Here is a 16869-nt window from a genome sequence, read left to right on the forward strand (position 1 = left end):
AATATGTCCCAGCGCAGCCTTATATCTTAAGACCGCGATGGTAACTTTTTTGTCTAAGACGGTATTGTTAGTTGCCATTCTGAAATGAATATGATTTTGATTTTCGGGAGATGGGCTTATATATCCCGGCCAGAATTGAAATTTCTTCTGGAAGTCGTCTCCACCACAAGTAATAAATAGAGCTTATAGTTTACAACCTTTCGTAATAACAAGAATGTATTTACGCCATAAGATATAAATTACGCTTTATTTATGTCACAAAGAATAAATAACGTATTTATACTATAAGGTATACATAAGAACGTATTTATACTATAAGGTATACATAAGAACGTATTTATACTATAAGGTATACATAAGAACGTATTTATACTATAAGGTATACATAAGAACGTATTTATACTATAAGGTATACATAAGAACGTATTTATACTATAAGGTATACATAAGAACGTATTTATACTATAAGGTATACATAAGAACGTATTTATACTATAAGGTATACATAAGAACGTATTTATACTATAAGGTATACATAAGAACGTTTTTATACAGTGGGGTATAAATAAAGATTGGATTTATCTATATTTAGTATAAATATATTCTTTGTAATAAGACTAATTCTGATTTCCATCGGTAGACCTATTAGACGGTTGTAAGTAAAAATGTTTCTATTTCACCATTCCACTTCCCAATGTTTGATTCAAGTAAATGTATATGAGAGAGGTAAAAAGAAAAAAAATCAGATATGGTTAAGACCAAAATATTTTATTTATATTTTTTCCATAAATTTATTTGATGCGCTTTAAATAATGCACAATTGAAATTTTGAAAATGGTATTTGCAGACCCTTGGACCCAAATCTGCAAAATTTTTCAATTTTGGGCATCCAATGTCCTCAACGTTAGTGATCTTCTTAACGAAACGATTCGAGAGGAACGATGTTTTATCCAGACCTTTCATGAAGAAGGTTGACGCTTTAGACGGGATGTAGGTGATGATTCCATCCAATTCGTTTATTTCGTATTCACAATCGTCCCACTGCATCCCGCAAATATTCGTCGAGATCCACGAACAAAGTCTTTTGTCTTTCACGTTTGGCTCGTGATACGGAAAAGGCGGCTTAAAGGCGTACACCCCACTCTCTCCAGTTTCAACCACCAAGAATGCCAATTCTTTGAGAACATATTCGTTGTTGGCTCTCAGAAAGTTGACTTCGAGAATGCGAGAGTTATTCTCCGACCTAGAATTGACAATACAAATTAAAAATGATTCGCGAATAATTAATACGTGATAAAACTCACATTTTGGGTTACTCCTCGTATGACTGGTGAGCGCCGCTTCTAAAACGTGAAAGACAAGATTCCAAATTCGGGATGTAATTTTAAGGAAACTGAGTCCCTTTATATGGTACTCATCCGTGCGCTTTTTACTTGGATTCATATACTTTACAAAAATACTAATTTCAATCCTTGGCGTATCAACATCTACGTTACTCTCCGTTCATTTCAATTGACGTTTCGCATCTGTAAGAATTCTATTTGCAGACTAAACACGCTGGAAAACAATCGGCTTCTTTCCACCTGGTTAACCTTAGACGTTGCTCTCCGATAAAATCCCCGCAAATATACAATCGTCGTAATATCGCTACCCTCACCGTAGATTCACGTCATGTATAAACAAACCGCTTCTTTCTGGCGCGGATCAAAAGCTTGACCTCGTTTTATCGCGGACCTCTATTCTACTTCCTTATTACGGCCCGTCAATAAATCTCCGGCTGGCTCCGATGGTCCCTTCGTGTTTTCGACGGACGCTCTCGTATTCTCGATGCTGACCCGTACTTTGTTCGTGAATTATACCCCATGCCATACCCTATTGGGTATTTCGTTAATCCCCGCGTAAACTCCCGCCCCGTACCGAGGAAACGCGCGTATAAACAAGCCGCTTCTTTCTGGCGCGGTTGAAATCCGAGACCTCACTCTCTTCCGGGTCTCTATCCCTTACCTCGTCACGAAACTCAGCTTCCTCCTTGAACGATATTACACCCCGTCAACAAGACTCTGACCGGCTTCGATTCCCCCTTCACGTTTTCATCGGTCTCTCTCGTATTCTCGATGCCGGCAAATGTGGCCACATCGAGCCGACGCGGTTTCGAGGGAGATACCGGCACCCCGTTCTAACCCTATGGAAAATATTGGCACCCCGTTATAACCCTATGGGAATATTTCACCCCGTAGCTCTAAACTCTCACTTTTACACTACTGGAGGAAAAAACTAGGACTGGCGTTCCCCTATGTTGGGGTAAATATCAATTCTTAGATGTATATAAATATGTATTGTTAGGGAAATAATAAATTTTAATTGTGTCATTCAAGGTCGAAAAAATCTTCATCAAAAACTCCACCGTGTCTCAGGAGGATGACGATATTGCTAGAATATTGATGGGTTTAACATCTCCACCACCATCGTCTAGCCCACTAAAAATACAAAAGCCACCGATCTACCATCGCCATTATCTAAATCGTCCGAGATCTCCCTACCAATAACGTCCTTCTCCGGTTCCCTTACCCCTTCAAGTTCAACAATTCCCGAAAAATCAAAAAGAAACGCTCATTGGACGCGAACGTACCATTGAAGACAAATAAAATCAAGAGAGTCGAAGACGACGCTGATCTCAACCATTTAATAAATTTGGAAAACATGGCCCAGTCCGCGTTGACAGAAACACTAATCACATTCCAGATTCGGATAGCTCATCCGATTTTGAACCATGTTGCTAATTACGAATAAAAATATTTCATTTTAAGTTAAAAAAAGCAATTCTGTGTATCATATTTTATATTTTTTATAAGACCTATAATCTGTTGAAAACTGACGAATATCAAATTGAATGATAGGAGTATCTTAGAGTGTTATTGACGATAACGAGTGTATTGACTGGTACATTGGTCACTGATACCAAAAGTTAGAAAAGCGTAGACTAACCGTACAAAAACTCTTAAAATCTAGTCATTTCCATTCCCGAATACGGTGAGTCTTCTCCATCATGTTTTCGTGTATCGTGTGTTCGAAAGGGTTTACGCGAAAATGTACTTTAAATCGGCACGTTCGCGAAGTTCACGAAAAACAGAAATGTACTTGCGAAGTCTGTGGACATTCGTTTGCCCACAATGATCGTCTTTAGAGACATTCGCGCGTTCACGAGCGACGTACCGATCTCATCAACCAAGGCGCTTTACCCGAACAAAAGAGGGGGGAAGAACCCGTGTCTATAGATGGACCAGAGAACAATTTTCATGAAAATCTTGAAGAACTATCAGTTCTAGGAAACACTATAGTTAGTTCTCGATATCCACAAAAATCAACCCACACGGACGTTAATTTACTAATTACGTACATAAAGCTTGGATTAATTAAATATCTGGAAAAACAATTAAGTAATAAAAATGGGCTAAAGTGGAACATATTTATTCACGCACGATATTTAAGAGAATTAAACAATGGAGAAGAAGTGGAAGCGCTTCCTTATTTCCGGAGCAGAAATCAAACCACTCTAACACTGTAGCGGGGGATATGCGACTTAGCGTGTTAACTACAAATAACAGAACTACGTTCTAAAGTTTTATTCCATACCACACAATAACCTTCTTAAAAAATTGCATGCTATGGGTGTTAGAGGGGTGGCTGGTGACTGGGTTAAAAGTTACATGTGCAATAGACCGTGCCAAACTAAAATTAATACAACCCTCTCCGACGTTAAAATGTTACAAAATGGAGTCCCGCAGGGGTCAGTGATATCGCCTCTGTTGTTTAATTTGTACGTGAACGATCTAACAACAATTATAAAAAATGGACTGTTTCTATACGCGGATGATACTTTATTTCTGTATGGAGGGAAATGCCTCGACTATGTTATAAAAGAAACTAATCTTTTACTGAATAAAATAAGCATATGGTTAAAAAATAATAATTTAAACCTGAATTTAGAAAAAACCGAATATGTGATATTCAGCGATGTAGGTAAAAACACTAATAGCGCTATAGACCTAAACATAAATAAACACAAAATAAAAAGAGTCAAAGAATATAAGTATTTAGGTGTCATTTTTGACGAGCATCTAAATTGGAATGCGCACATAAATTTATTATATAACCATCTGCGTAAAATTAATGGGTGTTTGTATCGATGCAACAATATTATAACCTATAAAACTCTATTAGAAATATATCACGCCCTCTTTGTCTCCAAACTTAATTATTGTCTTTGTATCTGGGGAAATACGTCCGCGTTTAATCAAAAGCGTATAATTCGAACTATAAATAAGTTTCCCTTTTTAACCCATACAAAAGATTTGTGTGCTAAGAATAAAATTTTAAACATAAATCAGCTATATAAATATTCAATAATTACTTTTTTGTATAAAGATTATAATGGAAACCAAGAAATTGTTAAAAACCGAAACAAAAGGGTTAACACTATAATGAAAAATAATTTTGAAATTTCCCTGTGCAACACAACGAAAAAAATAACATCGTTATTATATTACGGAATTAAATTACTAAACGAGGTCGGGCAATATATAGATATCAGAGAAAAAGAAAATATTTTTAAGTGTAAATTGAAATCTCTGATTTTGAATAATGAAATCTAAAATTAATTTATTTTCTTATTTACGTCCAAAAATAAAAACTAACAATAGGATAATCAAAAGGGTATAGCAGTGATTTTTATTGTATAATTTTAGTTTTATATTTTTGAAAGTGTATTTTTGAATGTATCTATATATATGAATGTTTATTTTTAAGTGTATAATTTAAGATGTTGATTGCTTTTTTGAATTTTTCAATTTTTAAAATTGGTGTCTTTTAAGGAACTGTTTAAAAAGTTGTAGGGCTCACAAGTCACACTGTTGACTTAGCCCAAATATCTAACAAATTACGAATATACTTACAACAATAAAATTTGATTTGATTTGATTAGAAAAAGAAATAATTTTATTAAAAATTAGAGAGGAGAACCTCTCTCTTCGAAGTCGTACATCAAATCTGACCTCTCCTTGAAAGGCAGTCCCTTTTCAAGCAGAGGTCTTACAATAGGTATTTTGTTCCAACGCCGAGAAAGGGTTTTCCCCGGCGAAGGGATATTGGTTCGTGATTGACAGGTCACGTCTTACAATAGATATTATGGGGGAAACACACTACCGTTAAGCAGGGCCGGAGTTATCGATCACAATTCCCCCGGCCCAAGGGAGGTTATACGTAGTAAAATCGACATGATAAGAATAAGTAATGAGTAACGACATCAAAATTAAACAAATAAAATAGAATTGGGTTACAAGAATATCAGGGACAGATGTCACTTTGTGTTCAGAAAAAAAAATTACATTTCATTTCCTTTTTTTCTTTTGGGTTTTACAATGATAATAATAATCAATAATAATCAGCTAGGCTAATACCCAAGGCACCACCTTAGGCCTAAGTCATCTTGCGACTTTTAAAGCCTTAAATTCAGGTGGCCGGGTTACAATGCGTAGGAGGGTGGTGGCAAGCCCTGCAAGCCACGCGAGCCAACAGCTCCCTACACAAACTATTGCCGTTAACCTCAACAAGTTTTTATGGAAGGGGAAACCGAAGATCTCGGGGGAAAACCCCTTAAACCAGTGGGGAGAGAACTTGTAAACTCAACGCAGAAGGAGTTGTTCCGAGTTTTCACAGTTCAAAACCGCGTCAGAACGGATAAATGAATAAAAAAAAAACCAAACGCGACATAACAACTATAACAAAGTTGCGCAAAAATTGATAGACTAAAATGAACTTCATTTTGGGTATTTTATTCGCTCTTTATTCTTAATACGTTCAGAGCTTCGAACAAAAGGCTCGCCATTGTCATCATCGGAAAGATCAGGATGCGAGACTGTTTGGGGTGAAGGGCTATGGTCCGTAATACTTTCTTGAGCAGAGAGGGGAGTATCATGTGCATCGGGACGATCCCGAAAGGGACGAATGTGGGAAACGTGGTGCGCCCCCAAAGAAAAAGGTTCACCACCCTTGGATTTCCGTGTTCTATCAAATAAAACGTAATCCACGTCCGAGATAACCTTCGCGACCTCGTAAGGACCCTCCCATTTCGGCGCCATTTTTTTGTGAAACGGTGACCCTTACTGGATAGGAAATGAGTCTTTAATAAGACTTGGGAGCCCACCTCGTACGTCACGTGACGCCGGTTTTTATCATAAGCGCGCTTTTGAGTTGCGTGGGCCTTCGCGCGTGCAGATTTTACGTTGTCATCAATGACCTCTACTCTGGTTTTCAATTGCTCAATATATTGGGCAGTGGAGGTATGGGCTGCGGTGCCTGATTTGTCGAGAACTCGATGCAGCGGTAAAGCCATCTCGCGACCGGTAAGCGTGAAATGTGGGCTGTAACCTGTCGACGAGTTGACCGCCGAACGAATAGCGAGAGCGAATTGGGGCAAATGAGCGTCCCAAGTCACGTGGTTGTCCTCAACGTAGGAGACAATCATAGTTTTTACGGTGCGATTAGCGCATTCAGTGAAATTTGCCTGGAGGTGATACGGGGTCGTGTGTTGAACTTTTACCCCCCAATCAGTACAAGCGCCAACGAATTGCTTCGAGATAAATTGGGAGCCCTTGTCTACGATTAAGACGCGAGGAACCCCATAGCGCGGATAAACCTCATCCGAAAGTTTCTTAGTTATGATCTGGGAAGTAGCCTTGCGCAAAGCGAACATTTCAATGTATTTTGAAAAATGGTCAATGACGACTAGGAGATATTCGTTTTGTTTTTTACTAACGGGGAAGGGGCCCATAAGATCCGCGGCTATTATATCCCAAGGAGCGGTGGGCTCGATTGTGGAAAGGAAACCTGCTGGTTGAGTGTTGGAAATTTAAAATTTTTGACAGGTTAGGGAATAGTTGACATAGGCCTTACAGTCGGCTACCATACCGTCCCAGTACGCGGTGTTGCGCAATCTATAAAGTGTTATCTCAAACCCTAAATGACCAGCTGTGGGGTGGTCGTGCAATTCGAATAAAATTGAATTTTTGAGTGAAGAGGGGATAACGGGACGCCACGCTATGGGCTCCGTGATCCGAGCCATGTGCTTACAAGGGCGACTCTCGATCAAACGGTAAAGAACGATCTCGTCAGAAAGACAATAGCGTCGCGATTTTTGTTTAATTTTTCTACCAAATTTTTCACGTGGTAGGTCCCCATTTGTGAGGTAGGTTTTCAGGGCCCTGAGTTTGACATCTTTATCCTGAGCGTCGGAGAAACGGCGTAAATCGCGAAGCGGGGCTACCTGAGTCGCGGCCGCGTCGTTTAGGGCAAGCGCGTCGACGGCCAGTTGAGAAGGGATTTCAACTTCTACGCAATTACTTAATTCATCAAATCTCGTGGATTCGGTTAGGTGATCATCGTTAGTTTCAACGGAATTACGGGAGAGTGAATTTAACACAGTCGACATATTGCCTATACTTGTTAACCGCCCAAACCACCGCTAGTAGTTCGCGTTCCGTGGCGTGATATCGGGGTTCCACGTCTTTAAGCTTTTTGCTGCCAAAAGAAATGACGTGTTCCCTTCCTTCCCTATCAACCTGATACAAGACCGCCCCGAGGCCGGTCAAAGAAGCGTCGGTTCGCAGGACAAAAGACAGGGAGTAATCGGGGTAAGCTAACAAGGGGGGAGAAAGTAGGCTTTTCTTCAGTGCTTGAAAACTGGACTGACACGCTGCATTCCAGGGAATTTTCGCGGTCGTAGGGTTTTTCGTCAATTGGGTGATGGGGAGTGAAATATCGGCATAATCTTCGACAAATTCACGGTACCACCCACACATACCCAAGAATGACCTAACTTCTTTAAGGTTTTTCGGCCTAGGATATTCTACGATAGCGACGGTAGAGGAGGGGTCTATCGCGATTTCCGCGGAGCTCACTCTATATCCCAAATATAAAACAACCTTTTTAAGAAACGCGCATTTAGGTCGCTTGCAAGTTAAACCAGTTTCGCGCAGGCACTGGAAAACGGACTTAAGAACAACAAGGTGGTCTTCGAGCGCGCGGGCTTTAACTAAAATGTCGTCAAAGTACAGCTCTAGTACTTTGGATAGCATTTCCTCGAATATTTCCTCCATACACCGTTGAAAAGTTGCGGGTGCGTTAATGAGGTCAAAGGGCATGACATTGAACTCAAAGAGACCTTTGAAATCAACTATTAGAGATAAGCTTTCAAAGCTTATTTTATTTCAAGGTCAGTAAATTTAAAACGTTTATAAAACTGTAATTGACGGTAATGTAGATTCTTGTGAGCTAATGATTTTCAAAGTTGTTTAAATTACTTATATTATGTCGTTGAAATAATAAATCTGTCTTTTTTACAACTCTACAATACCGAAAACCAACCGAAGAAATGATAAACAAACCAGACGACGTTGCTTACGGCGTTATGCCACGTGATCATATTTAGTTTCAATTTTTTTTATTAGATGGCGCGGATATGCGCGATTCCACTCTAATGGCGGCCTTCTAGCTGGTACATCTCATCCAATCCGATCGTGGTTCTAGTCTCATTTCTATGATCATAACCCCAATATTTTAAGAGAAATTGTGCTATTGGGGTAAAATGGGTACGTGACGCATTAAAGAAAAATGTATCAAAAAGTATTAAAAACCGAATGCTTTATTTGTTGAAACTGTTGTTGTTCTTCTGAAGAATCAGCTTAATTGTTTTCTTCAATTTCTATATTTTTATCTTGTAATTCTATTTCATCAGAATTCTTTTTCAATATTTCAAAGCTATAGCTATAGAGTGTTGTTGTCTGAAACCCTGCCACGTCACCATTGTAATTTGCCTATTGATAAAAAACGGTAACTGTCATGGCGGCCACTATTAACACTACAGCTGTGACGTTACAAGTTTTCAAAATCGTATCAGACGACAACACTCTATGGGTCGGAAAAGTCGCTCTCGGGCTAGTTAGCGTCTGCACAAAGTCTCTATTTTTGCAGATTATTCCACAACTTTCCTGAGATTTTCTAACTTCATTTTCGCTTTAGCACGATATTTAACACCACTTAATTTATCTTTATTCATTTTAACGTTTTAGCCTTTTTAGTTTTAGATTATATAATTTCGTTTAAGACTTCGTGTCTTCGTTACAAACTTACAATCGCCTCTCAGCCTCTGTTGAAATGAATTTGGTCAACTAGAACTAAAACTGCGACTTTGTCACATGACTATAGTCAGCGTTGGTCACATTTCAAAATCTACGACGATCGACGATGTTGATTTTCTACGGACGGACATGATTATGGTGGGTGCATTTTTAGTCATTGTCTACTTCCAAGCAAATTATAGACTATAATTTACTTGAAAGTAGTCTTTATCTTAAAATTGCTTCGCAAGTTCGTTTGCACTAATTTTACTATAATTTATAGTAAAAATGAGTGCAAACGAACTTGCGAAGCAATTAAAAAATACAGACGTTTACTAAGCTAAACTATATAAGCTACTAGTACAGCGGTACACCGTACTCGTTAAAAATTTGGAAGATGTAACTGATTTCCTTTGGGAAAACTTGCCGCCCCCTAAAATTGGCCGCCCTAAGCAATTGCTTAGTGTGCCTAATGGGAAATCCATCACTGATCACAACACCCGATGAAATACAGCGGAAAATTGATTCGTGCCTACAACAAATATCTAAGGCTATGGAGGAATTTCAAGATATTGGTAGTGGGTGGATAATTCAATCCATTCTGGTTCTTCAAGTGGATATCGTAACTTACAGACCGCTTGTAGGTGGTGCGCGTGTTGTTTTTCCCGACAAACTTCGTTATTGTTTAGGTATTGTGAATATTAATTCAGACGATAACAAGTGTTTTCTTTGGTGTATTCTCGCGAAACTCCACCACGCATATTTCCACGCTGAAAGAGTGAATAACTATAGACCCTTCGAAACAGAATTAGATTGTCGCGATTTATTTTTCCCATTTTCCCTAAACATATCCAAACTACAGAAATTTGAAAAAAAGAACAATCTTTCAATTAATATCTTTGGTTTTGAAAAAAATGAGGTCTTCCCTCGTCACATCAGTGAGAACAAGGTGAATAAAAGTCGACAAATTGACCTATTATTCATTGTTTCCGGAGAAAACCAACACTTTTGTTTGATACGGAATATGAGTAGATTATTATGCAAATTCACCCATCATAATGGTAAAGTGCATGTATGTCGTTATTGTTTGCATCGATTTTCGGGAGTTAATTCTGAAAATAATCACAAAGAACACGTAGAAAACTGTAATATCCACGCTCCACAACGGGTGAAAATGCCCTTTGAAAAAACCTATTGTAAAATTTGCCAAATTCGAATGGTTACAGAAGGTACGTTACATTTAATTAAACCACATTTTATTTAATTAACTGTTAATATTTTATTACAAGGTACCCTACGTAATAATTGCCGATTTCGAGTCAATTATTGTTAAAATTCGGACATGTTTTGCTGATTCACTATTATCCTCTATCACAAAACTGACGGAGCACGAAGCTTGTGGTTTTAGTTATGTTGTCATAGGCCCAAACGGTATTTTTTTACATAGTTATTTTCGACCGAAACCATGACGTTTTATATATTTTAGATACACCGAACGCACCGGTGACTTATAGAGGAACAGATGCCATCGACGTGTTTCTGGAAAGTCTTTTGGTGGAGCAGTGATAATTTCCGATTAACTGAAGAAGAATGTCCCAATGGATCTCACTCCTGCAGAAATTAAAATGTGCTTGAAAGCGAATCATTGTTATGTTTGCTCGGAGATTCTTACACGTACGGATCCACCAGTCAAAGACCATTGTCATTACTCTGGTAAATAATTAAAGGTTATAAATAATATATTATAATTAATTGAATTTAAATCTCAAGGACGTTTTCGAGATATTGCGTATAATTCGTGCAATCTAAAATTACGAGTGGGAAAGTTCATACCAGTTATTATGCATAATTTATCACGGTAAGTTTATCTAACACACGAAAAATAATTAATAAAGTTTGCATAAGAAAGAGCGTTACATTTTACTGGTATGATGCATTTCTTATCATGCAGAGGATTGGTCTAAAAAAGGGGGAAAACATTAAATGTATTCCTTAGACCGCCGAAACATATATAAGTTTTACTTTTGGACGACTAAGATTTATTGATTCGGTGCGTTTCATGCCGGCATCCCTTGAAACTCTCGTTTCCAACTTAGCGAAGGGTGAGCCCAACAAGTTCCCCATACTTAACTCAATTTATCCACCTAATCAAGTTATACACTTACTTAAAAAATTATCATACCCCTATGATTACATGAGTGACACGAATACATTTAATGAAACCAAACTACCTCCCAAAGAAGCCTTTTTCAATGCTTTAACCGACGAGGATATATCTTATGAATGCTATGAAAATGTACATCAATTGTGGAAAGCTTTTAATATCCAAAACTTAGGTATAATAAGCGAAATCTGGTTTAAAATAATAAAATTAACTTGCGAAAAACGATTTCGATCGAGATTTCTTCAAACTCCAAAACAACAGCGTTTTTGGTAATTAATAAATAAAACAAAAATTAAATTTTAATTATTTAAAAAACAATTATTTTTTAAATGTTTTTTTTTTCAATTTCATTTACCAGGTAAAACAATGGAGAATTTAAGGAAAAGAATAGAGTTCCACTTACGATGTTAGTCCAAACACCTGAACGCGCGATTAAGAAGGCGACTTCTCCGTGTTTTGAAAAGTTCACAATTTTTGACAACGAGCTTGTGGGTATTCACATGAAAAAGAGGACTTTAACGTTAAACAGACCTATTACACCGCAGTCACCATTTTGGAGCTCTTTAAACTAAGCATGTATGAATTCCATTACGACTTTATCCAGAAGACCAATGGAGAAAATGCGCGACTTCTGTTCACCGACACCGATAGCCTAACCCTACGACATTCGAACAGAAGATGTCTACGCTGATTTTAAGGCCAATTCTAATCTCTTCGACTTCTCAGGCTACCCCACTAATCACCCCTTATATAGTGTCATAAACCAGAAAGTCATTGGGAAAATGAAAGATGAAATGAACGGTATCCCAATTCATTAATTTTGCGGCCTCAGACCTAAAATGTATAGTTTAATTTCCAATAAGGGGGAGAAAAAAACACTTAAGGGTTTTTGTAAAAGGGTTGTCAAAAACAAAATTCGTCACTCCCACTATCGCGAGTGTTTGCTGGGGAGGAAATTAACGACTTGTTCGATGAAGCGCAACGTTAGTTTGAAACATAACCTGTTTACAATTTCCCAACATAAAATGGCCCTAAACCCTTGTGATAACAAGAAATATATTTTGGGGGATGGAATTCCTACATTATCATACGGTCATTACTGGGTCGATATTTTGAAAAGAAACATTACAGATTAAACATACTAATTTTAAATGTTGAAAGATTTTTTAGAATCCATGGAAAATAATAATTTAAAAAAAAATTTAACAAAGACCCTCGGCTCGAAAGCTCAACCTATGAATGAGTTAGTTTTAATTAATTTTTAATGTTTTAAAAATTGAAATAAAACAATTTTTACATCCATGTGTTTCCTCCGTTAAAATTTTATTAAATACTAATTTTGTAAATTGTTACTCTGGTGTAATGTAGACTGGTGTTATTTTGAATGTAAAATGTAAATTAAAGAAGTTATTGAAAATTTATTGAATACCTTGAATAAATTCTTTTATCATTTACATTTTTATTTTTAGAAAATCTAGTCACAATATCGAACCTTTTTACACCTCTACATCTATTAAGAGCAAAATACCCGCAAAAACCTCCACACGTCACGCTTAGATTTCCTTGAAGTTGTAAAGAGTTAAATGTCACAGTTTTACTATTTCTTTCGACAAAGTCATTAAAGCGAAACATATGTGGTTTAATTTGAAATGTTGGAAATTATATGGCAACGATTTAAGTTCACCTAGAAACGCGGTTTGCTCAACCATCCCGATTACGACTTTATTCGGAATTTGTCCGGTAAATAAATGATCTTGCACGACGCTCATGTTACCCCTCAGAATCGAAAACGACATCACTTCCGTGCGAGAAATTAGGTACTTCGCTCTCGACATTTGTAACACTCTGGCGTGTGATAGTGGGATTTCGGGAATTAACTTGACTTTTCTCAAATACAACGAAGCCGATTTAATGTCCAATTTACATTTTACGTCAGAGTGTAAACAAAATTCGGTATTTGGTTTCCCAAAAACAAATTTTAAATCTACCAAGTTCAAAAGGAAGCGCGGCTGTTGACAAATATCTAAATGAAGAGCGCCGATCATATCTATAGTTCCCTTTTGAGCGAAGCTGGCTCTTTGTAAGAAACCTTTATTATTCACGAAATCGTTGAACTCGTACGCCGTGTCGCGATAGAATAGGCCACTGGTAAGATGACTCGTTTAAGCAGAGTCTCCAAATGTTAACATAGTTTGAATCTGAGCGGAAGGAGTAACTGATTTATCGTTTAAAAATAAATGGACTTCGGGAAATAGACTGTGCAAAAACAAATTGATGGGGGCTACATTATCCGCTGGGGTGACAACGGCGGCGTTAGGGTAAGATCCGTTTTACATTTTTACATCCACTTGAACGTGAAGGAGAGTTTGTGATAGGTCCATGTACGCTTCGGAATTCCCACTAATGCAAAACGTTAACGCTGAATTGTTGCTAATGCTGGAAATGGGGTTGTATTCGACCCATTCGCCACCGATAATCCCCGTTTGCGTTAACGGGATTTCGAAAAGGTCCAATAGAGCGTTCTATAATATCAATGAGGTGTGCTTTCCCCCTTTTGAGTTCGGAGGAGGTGAAGGTTTGGCCGGTTTTTCGTGTGAGAGAAAAATATTTATCTTTCAAACCCGTAAGAAATTGAGAGCAGTGGATTTTTAGGAGTAACGTAGTTGCTAGCCTAGGCTTCACTAATTTCCGGCTTTCCGCGCGGTTTTTCTTATTTTAAATGATTTTTGTAATAAATGTATGATGGAAAATAAGCAAAATACTAGTCCCAAATCCACGGATTTAAAAAAAAAACTTAGATCATGAACATATTCTTCACCCCAAACATACTTATTCGGAATTCACGCAACCACTAGAGTTCGGATGTATCAACGCCATTCTAAGACTTTATGAAAATATATCGGAGTAAGAACGGCACGATGCTTTCTTCTTCTTGGTTTTAGCTCGAGTGACTTTGCGCGATGCTCTACGCCTCTTTTTAATTCCAGATCCCGTCATTTGCGTAACGGCTTTCGCATCTGATAACAATGTCTCTTTACCAGCGCTCTTAGATCTCTTGGCTAGCGATGATTTAATTGGGACACCGCTAGCGACGTCAGACACGACTTTCGCCCTAGTATCGAGAAATTTCTTTCCTAGAAACTGGGCTCCGCGCTTCAAAAGCGGCATGGCAAGACGAAATGCCGAAGCTAGTATGTTACACAATCCATAGCCTCTCTGGACACCCACGCCACGATACACGGGGACTGATCCGTATCCAGACTGATTTAAATAGTACCTCTCGTAATCGCCTACGGAGGAAATGTATGGCTGACGTCTCATAATGTTCGTCATTCGTTAGCTTTCATTAAACTGAGGGCTACTTGTTCCCGACACTCGCTATTAAAGAGTGAGCCAGGCCCTCCGCGGTCTAAAATATAGAGTAACGTGCACCTTTCCGCGTTCAAATTGCACGGGGTTCCCCAAGTCGTCCATAATATTAATTTCGATAGTTTGTATGTTGGAAGAAACGGCGGGTAGGTAATGCGGACGAGAAAATTCAGTATATATAATAATTCTTAAAAGAGGGACGTTCCTGTCCCCCACGATCGTATTTTCAACGATGTCAGAATAGACAAACAATGAATGTAATCCTACGTCCATATCTACGGTATAAGGGGCAAACGAAGATTTTATAAGTTCAAATTCACCTTCTTGCTTACGAGAAAACCCCAACATCATCGCTATATCGGGAGGGATTATACAGTAAAAACTCTTAGTTATATGAACCTCAATTCGTTTCAGATGTTTATGGTATTTGAACTCGACCCTTTTATTCTCAAATTTTACCATTTCAAGTAAATTTTCGATAGAAGAGAAATTTTCTTTACGTATATACCTAAAATCTTTCAACAAGATATCATCCGTACCAACTCGTACTACCCGTTCTTCTTTGATATTGTTCCACGTTCTAGGATAACTTATTTCCGCTTACCCTACTTCGTAAGGTCCATTCAGCGGAACATTCTCCGGAAGGTAAGCTCTGAATTTGCTCAGAGTATTACCCGGAAAGTAATTCAGCGAAGAATCGGATGGTAGAGTGATATACTGATATAAAAACTCATTCTAAGTCTACTTCTTGAACCCAACTATCAAATTGTGGTCCGTACCCCTTCCAGCGTACGAGTAACTCGACTGAATTATGAGATTTCCGACGCCTCCTGAGCACTTTTTCAATTTGGAACGCGCAAGTGTCAAGATCGTTCCCCACCTTTTGTACTTCTTCTTGGTAAAAAATTCCTAAAATGGGCTCCGAATCTAGCGCCTCCAGTTTAAATACCAGCGGCTGTCTCGGTATCTGCTAAATCACTCGAAATAATTCGGGATATATCCTTTTTCGAATAGTCCCTTGTTTTTGCTTATTCTGACAATGTCTCCAATTTTGAAGTCGTACTTTATCGGAGGACTAAAGTTGATATCTCCGTACAAATTTTTCCAAATTATTTTTGAATTTTCGGGATTTACATTGACGGGTTTACATTTAATTGCTCGGTGATAACTGTTATTATAGGCGCTAACTAATTTTTGAAGCACGTCAACGTACTTATAAGTATTTTCCCCAGTGGAACAAGGGCGTATTTAAGGGGGGGGTTGGGAGTTCAAACCCCCCCCCCCCCCGAAATGCTGATGACTGGGGGGTGTCTAATAAAAATCAGTGAAACCTCCGTCAGCACCCCACCCCCTTGAAATTTTTCCCTCTAAGCCCCCCCTGAAATGAAATCCTGGATACGCCCTCGCAGTGAAATATCGACACATTCTCGATTTAAACGATCGAATAAACCGCTCAACGATGCTGGCTTTCACTTCAGAGTTCGTCGCAAAAAAATCTATTCCACGGAAATTTAGTTCGGATTGAACGGCTTCACAAACAAACTCTTTCCCGTGGTCACTATGCATTCGCTTTGGTTTCCTATCACCATCTAATATCTTTTTAGCGCGTTCACTATAGTCTCTCCTTTCTTATTTTTTACCGGTTTGACGTAAGCATACTTACGAAAAATATCAATACACGCGAGTATATAGCGCGGTACCCATTGTTTAGTCTGGAAAGTTTCTGGAGGTCAATGAGGTCGGCTTGCCATTGATCGTCAATGCCGTACACTATCGTTTTATTTCTTTTGTATCACCACTTTGCATTTTTATGTAGAGTATAGGTATCTTGGTTTTGTAAAAATTCCCTCACATTTTTCAACGTAACTTTGATACCCTTTTCTCGAGCCGAACGATATAGTCCTCGAACACCAACGCAGCCCCCAGAGTCCGCTACGTCGTAATATATCTTTTCTAGCTTATCCGTAATTGGTGTAATTTCCATGTGTGGGTGTCGTGTAGTACAATATTAAGAAATCGAATTATTCGACTATTACAAAAATTAATATTATTAAAACGACGGTAAATAGTTTTGGATTTTTCGAAAATGATATAGTTAATCGGGATACGATACTTTCAGCTAAAACTTCCGTACAACCATCCATTATGATATATGGGATTGAA

Source organism: Leiobunum rupestre, chromosome 9, assembly GCF_980474605.1.
Source record: "Leiobunum rupestre chromosome 9, qqLeiRupe1.1.hap1, whole genome shotgun sequence".
NCBI classification, from domain to species: Eukaryota; Metazoa; Arthropoda; class Arachnida; order Opiliones; family Sclerosomatidae; genus Leiobunum; species Leiobunum rupestre.